Source organism: Silene latifolia, chromosome 10 (assembly GCF_048544455.1).
Source record: "Silene latifolia isolate original U9 population chromosome 10, ASM4854445v1, whole genome shotgun sequence".
In the NCBI taxonomy this organism is placed as follows: domain Eukaryota; kingdom Viridiplantae; phylum Streptophyta; class Magnoliopsida; order Caryophyllales; family Caryophyllaceae; genus Silene; species Silene latifolia.
The window spans coordinates 42,060,606-42,067,895 of NC_133535.1; the positions used below are offsets into that span (position 1 = coordinate 42,060,606).

General features: G+C 40.9%; 1 non-coding gene across 1 annotated transcript; it reads left to right on the plus strand.

Annotated features, from left to right (window-relative positions):
- Nucleotides 1–549: 549 nt before the first annotated feature.
- On the plus strand, nucleotides 550–656 carry LOC141610144 (small nucleolar RNA R71). The gene has a single exon (XR_012528041.1). It is a non-coding gene; the product is annotated as a small nucleolar RNA R71 (small nucleolar RNA).
- The last annotated feature ends 6,634 nt before the right edge of the window (nucleotides 657–7,290 follow it).

Below are 7,290 nucleotides of genomic sequence, written 5' to 3' on the forward strand. Positions count from 1 at the left end.
ATGGGTGGTGGAGTGTATGTTGTTTGAGGGTTTTGAACATTTTGGCTTTTGTATGAGAGATTTGGATGGAACTTGGTGTTTTCATTGTAAAAATTTGAATAAGGGGTACCACTTTTGTAAGCTTGGAAAGCATTAACTTGTTCGGTTGTTCCCCTACATTCACTTGAGTCATGACCCAAGGTTCCACAATTCTCACATATCCCGCTTGGGATTGATGAGGATGTCGTCATGGCATTGACATGATGCTTTGATGATTTTGAGTTTTCCTCAAGTCTAGCCATAGCTTGTTCAAACTTCAAGTTGATTGTGTCAATGTGAGCACTAAGTTGAGCACCCAATTGAGTAACGGAGTCCACTTCATACTTTCCTCCTCTAGTAGCCTTGCGAGGTCTACTATATTGTGAATTATGGACCGCCATTTCCTCAATCTTGTTCCATGTTTGATTGTCATCAACTTCGGTGAACATTCCATTTGATCCCATATTGAGAATGTTCCTTGAATCTTCATATAAACCATTCCAAAATTGTTGCACTAAAAACCATTCGCTAAGTCCATGGAGAGGACATGAGCGACAAATACCTTTGAACCGCTCCCAAGCTTCATACAAAGATTCTTCATCCCTTTGCTTAAAACCCGTGATTTGAGCTCTTAGCATGTTAGTCTTTTCCGGTGGGTAGAATTTTTTGTAGAAAGCTAGAGCTAGCTTCTTCCAAGAATCTATTCCAAGGGTGGCCTTATCAAGGCCCTTCAACCATTGCTTTGCGGTGCCGATTAACGAAAAAGGAAATAAGACCCATCTTATTTGGTCTTGAGTCACGCCCGTTTGAGAGATAGCTTCACAATAATCGCAAAAGGTTTCCATATGAGAATGAGGGTCCTCACTAGGCATTCCCCCGAATTGGCTCCTCTCAACTAGTTGGATGAAGGCGGACTTGGCAATAAAGTTTCCGGTAAGATGTTGTGGTGTAGGAGTACCATTTGGTAAATCCTCCTCGGTGGGTATAGAGTGTGACGAGAATTTAGGCATTGTAGGTGGATTTTGTGTGGTATTGTTTAATGGGTTTTCTTCTCCTTCTATTGCGAAAGGATTGACAAACTCACTAGTGGGTTGAACAACTTCACCAACACCTCCCAAATTCCTCCTAACAAGTCTCCTATTATTCGTCAAGGTTCTTTCGATTTCACGGTCAAAAGGTAACAAATCTCTTTGTAACCTTCTAGACATGCAAAATATCAAACAACTAGAAAACAATTAGAACAAACCTTGAGGAGTTTTACTTCCCCAAGGTGAAAAAGACACAACTAAAAACAATACAAGAAATCTTAAATCAATTAAACACCGTCCCCGGCAACGGCGCCATTTTTGATCGAGGCCATTTCGTGTTCACAATTAAGCATATGTGGTCGTTGGTCAATGGTCGATACAAAACACAATTTATACTTCACAAACAACTCTACAATTAGTAAAGAGGCAAGTAAAGGTCGGATCCCAAGGGACGGGTATTGAAATGAGAATTCTATTGTAACTAGTAGTGTCTAGGGGGTGTCACAAATTGGGTTGATGTAGAAGGTTACTAAACTAAAATAGCAATGAAAATAAACTAGCAAGATGAATAAAATAAGGGGTGTAAACAATTGATTAAAGGCACTAGGATGTCATGGGTTCATAGGGGATTCATGGGATATGATCATACAAACATGTTCTCAATTTATAAGCAAGCAAATTATTGTTGTGATGGATTGAGTTGGGTTATATCTTACAATCCTAGGAAAGTTTGGGTCCCGGAACCGAATCGATTAGATTGTACAACACCTACAAGTCGACTTAATCTTTCCTACTCAACACATGCATGGTCTAACAAGACTCGAGTTGGGTTATGTCTTACAAGTCAAGTTGAAAGGATAGAAGATGATAGTAAATGCAAGGATTCATAGGCTTAGCATTTCATTAAATATAACATGTGCATGTATTAAGATCAAAACAAGCAAGCAAATAAGATATGAAAGCATATTGATTTAAGCATGAATCATTCCCCATGTTGGTTTCCCCTAATCACCCATTAAACCCTAGCTAAGAGACTACTCACTCATTATCATATTGATCATGCTAGAAAGGTTGTCAATCATACTAACATAATGAAACATGATGAATAAATGAAAGTAATTAACAATAATTAAAAAGGGATTAAGAGATTATACCTACTAATGATTCCAATAATAAAGCGAGAATAATAGAAGTACTTGAATCCTAGATTGAGAGGTTGTCAATCTCCCAATAATAACCCAAATAATCTTCAATTACCCAAAATAAAGGAAGAACAAGAGAGAGATTAAAGAACTAAAACTTGGATTAAAACTTGATTAATACTTGATTACAATATTAAAGGGAGATTTGATTGATATTAACTACACTAATTATTGATAAGAAGAACATGCTCCTCTAATTAGACTAATGGGGTATTTATAGTGAAAATTAGGGAGGATGCATTAGGGTTAACTAAGGGCTAAACTAGTAATTACACTTTTTAAGTTGAGCAAGGAGACTCCGGTATTTCTTGAGAGAAGGGCTTCTCTAATCGTAGCTTTGAAGAATGAAAACGTGCTGTACTGAAATCCGTGCGGATGGGAGTCGGGACGGCCGGATCTGGGCTGAGGAATCCGAGCGGATCCTTGGGCAAGACTCTCGGATTGGCGAGGGGGAATCCGAGCGGATTCCTTTGCGGGACGCTCGGATTGGGCTGGACGGACAGGCGGATTGTGTACAATCCGTTCGGATTGTCTGGCAGCGTCAATTCTTCTTCTTTTCTTCCCTTTTCTTCATAAAATCCTTGGGGATTTCCTTGGGGACTCAAGGATCCTTTCTCAACAATGCTCTTCTACTATGCTATGTACAAAGGCCTTCTAGTCTTGTCTCTCCTTGATGCTTGGTCATTGAATACGATCAATTTAGCCTTGTTTTGCCATGAAAATGCAAGATTCTTACTCCTTTCCTACCAAGGGATCAAAATCTCAAAGAATATGCAAAACAAAGAACTAAAGATAAGAAATGACCCAAATAGGCACTAAAAAGCATGGAAACAATGGTAATTCGGGGGCTAAATATGCGCCAATTATGGTCACATCAACATTGTACACCATATTCAGTACATCCAGGCGGAGACAAGCTATACAAGGACTTGAAGAACACGTTTTGGTGGCCTGGGATGAAGAAAGAAACAGCTGAGTTCGTGGCCCGTTGTTTGACATGCCAGAGTTAAAGGGGAACAAACGCGACGACACCACAAGGTAAGATTCATCGTTAGAGGTACCCGAGTGGAAGTGGGAATCCATTTCTATGGATTTTATCGTGGGTTTACCAAAGAGTCAACAGGGTAATAACATGATATGGGTGATAGTGGATCGACTGACCAAGTCAGCTCACTTTGTTCCAATGAAAGATACATGGACTAAAGCACAGTTGGCTATGGCTTATCGAAAGAATGTGCTTAAGTTACATGGAGTCCCTAAGGACATAGTGTCTGACAGAGATGCGAGGTTTATATCACGGTTTTGGAAAGAGTTGCAGGAATCTTTGGGAACAACTTTGAAGATGAGTACAGCTTTTCATCTTGCGACAGACAGTCGGTGATCGAGAGAACAATCAAAACTCTTAAAGATATGTTACGAGCTTGTGTGATGGACTTTGGTGGTAGCTGGGAACAGAGGTTGGATTTGATAGAGTTTTCTTACAACAACAGCTACCACACTAGTATTGGCATGGCACCGTTTGAGGCTTTATATGGGAGGAGATGCAGAGTCCGATTTGTTGGGACGACAGTCTTTGAGGCAAAGGGTTCTAGGACCGAGATGGTACATGAGATGGTTGAACAGATTAAGATGATCGGGAACGGATGAGAGCAAACTCGGGATAGATAAAAGAGTTATGCGGATCTACATCGCCGAGATATAGAGTTTCAGGTTGGGGATAAAGTTCTTCTGAAAGTGTCTCCTATGCGTGGGGTTATGAGATTTGGGAAGAAAGGCAAGCTGAGTCAGAAGTTCATCGGTCCTTATGAGATCTTAGAGCGTGTTGGGGAGGTTGCTTACCGTCTGGCTTTACCTGCTGCGTTAGAGAGAGTGCATAATGTGTTTCATGTATCACAGCTGCGGAAGTATGTGAGTGACCCGTCACATGTGTTAGAGGCAGAGAGCTTAGAGCTAGATGAGTCTTTATCGTATCTTGAGGTACCTAAGCAGATTCTTGACCGGAAGGTTAGGAAGACTAGGAGTGGTGAGACAGTTTTGCTTAAGATCCTTTGGTCTAACCACGAGACTGAGGAAGCTACATGGCAGGCAGAGGATATCATGAGAGAGCGCTACCCTTTCCTTTTCGATCAGGTATGTTTGGTTACGAGGACGTAACTTTGTTTCTTTTAGGGGGGTAGGAGATGATCGCAAAGAGTTTTTAAGAAGTTTTATACCCTTTTTATGTTGTGTCGGTATGGTTGTTGTCGTTTGAGTCGGGTTGAGTTCGAGTTAGTAACATGTTTTATGTTGAGTTTTGTTTTGGTTGTTGAGTCGGGAGTGCGTATTGGGAGTCTTTGTCTTGTTGTGGTTTGAACTTCGGGGACGAAGTTCTTTTTAAGGAGGGAAGACTGTAATACTCCGTATTTATGAGTCTTGGGGTACTCTATCGAGTAGGCCTTACTCTGTCGAGTAAGGGTGTTTTGCGAAATAAAATAGTTTCGACTGTTGGGTACTCGATCGAGTAACTAGGGTACTCGATCGAGTAAGGGGGCACTCGATCGAGTACCTTAGCTACTCGATCGAGTAGCCGGTTTACGGGGGCTGTTTTGTCGGGTTTTGTTAATAATGCGATTAAAGTATAAAACACTTCCGTCATTGTTTCTAAATCACTTTTCAAAACCTAATCACTGTGAGAAGAGAAAGCAAACTACGTTCATCACCTTAATCGCATTGTTAGCAAATCCCGGAGCTTGGAAGGTCGGATTTCACCTTTCTTTACATCGTTGTGATCCTTGCGTCGAGGGTAAGACCTTTATACCATTTTTATTATATTTCTCCAAAGTTAGTTAAACCCTAATATTGGGAATTGGGGATTTTGTTGTGTCATGTGCATAGTAGTGATTATGTGTTTGTATAATTAGGAGGAGGATTCGTAGAGGAAGCTTTTTGATATCAGCTGTGAGATCGTCTGAGTATTGTGCTTTCCAGGTAGGATTTCCCTACTCAGTATTACTTACATAATGTGTGGTGATTGTGCTATAATTAGTGTAATTGGTTGATTCAGACGGTTGTTGATATTGTGATTGTGATTGTTTGTCTGTGGTTCTTGAGATGCGTTCTCGGCTGAGTGGAGTCACTTGCGGGAGTGGCTTCACGCCCTAGTTTCGCCCTTCGTGGAACCCGCCACGGAAGGGGATGTGCACATTAATGGGACAGGGTTATCGCTCGGTATGATGAGCGGGGCTTAGGTGGGAACGGCTGCGGTCCCCCATCGGCGGGCCGTCCAGGGGACGATCGGTGACGGAGATGGAGTGGAGTGCCTGATTGTGTATGATTGCTTGAGATGTTTTGTTGCTGTACTGTTGATTATATCACTTGTGTAAATAGTACTGACCTCGATTTAATGTTTTTAAAACCTGCGGTGATCCATTCGGGGATGGTGAGCAGATCTTGAGCAGGTATGAGATGAGTACTGGGATAGCTGGGATGGCCACGATATGATGATAGAAGTCTTTCGCACGTAGCTTAGTATTTCCATAACATTTCGATTAGATCGATGAAATGATTAGTTTGAGAACATGTATTTGTACTTTTGGTTTTGGTTTCGAGTTTGTAACCTTTCACTAAGTAATTCTATTTAAATGTTGTTTCTTCATTGTTTATTTGATTATCATTGCCTCGGGTAACTAAGATGGTAACGTCCTTATACCTGGGTGGTCCTGGTAAGGCACTTGGAGTATGGGGGTGTTACAGACGTAGCCAGTTTGGCTGAGGAAATTTGGCGACTGAACTGAGATTTGGCGACTGAATTTCAGTCGCCATTTTGGCGACTACCATAAATCAGTCGCCAAATTGGCGACTGAATTTCAGTCGCCAAATCTCAATTCAGTCGCCAAAGCCACTGTATGTTTTGGTGGTTTTTTTCGTTTTCATTGCTAGCCAAATATTTACAACCTGCATACAAACCGATGTTCCACAACACCATACATCCCAAATTTCAACACACACAACACCATACATTTCAACCCAACACCTCCCATTTTCTCAAACTTCATTTCATATATTGAAAATGAAAGTTTTACAAGCTAAGCTATTCTAATGTTCAAGTTTTACAAGCTTACATGCTAAAATCATCTTACTTGGAAGCCAACACCGGCTCCACTCCCCCCATGTGGACCATGCGGATCATTTGGATCGTAGTTGGATCTAGGTCCGGGGTTACAACCTTGCCACCAATTCTCAAACATTTCCATTCTTTCCTTCATTTGGCGGAATTCTTCATCACGTTTGGCAAGTTCTTCATCACGTTTGGCATCACGTTCATCACGCTCTCTTATTTGACTTTGAAGTTGACTAATAATTCCCGGTTGATACGTGTTGCTGGGAATTGTTGAAGTCGATCTTCTACGCGTTTTCTCATAGAAAGCCGGTGTTGAACTTCAGGTACCATACACGTGCCCTTTCTTGAAGCCATCCACCAACTCATACCATATGTCATTATCCGGTTTTTCTGGATTGGCGGCTTTTTCTTGTTCAAATGCTTCCTACAATATTAAACAAATGGTTGTAAGTTAATATGGTAACCACCTTATATACGACATTTTAAAAGAGAATAAATTAACAAAAATTAAGTGTTAGGGAAAACTTACATATAATTGCTTGTCTTTTGGCTTAGTCCAAGTTCTAACCCCTTTGTGGTCAACCCGGAATACGTGTCCGAAAACAGGTTCCGATCGCACTGTCGCAATCGGCTTTGACTTCTTCTTTCCTTTCTGAATGAAAAAAAAAACATACATGTTAGAAAATCAACAAAAAATCTAACATAAAATAAACATGTTGCATTGAAAACAAAAAAAAGTGTGAAATAATAGACAAACTTACACCCAATACTTTATCCCAGAACGACCGTGAACCCGCGTAATGAGTAGGCTCGTTCACGGCGTCTTCCTTTCCTCCTCTTTTGTTGAGGGATGCTTGCTTAGACTTCTTCTGAAAAGCTTCACTTTTGGTATGCTTTATTAAGCCTTCATACTTGTCACCTGCAATTACACATATGAAATCAT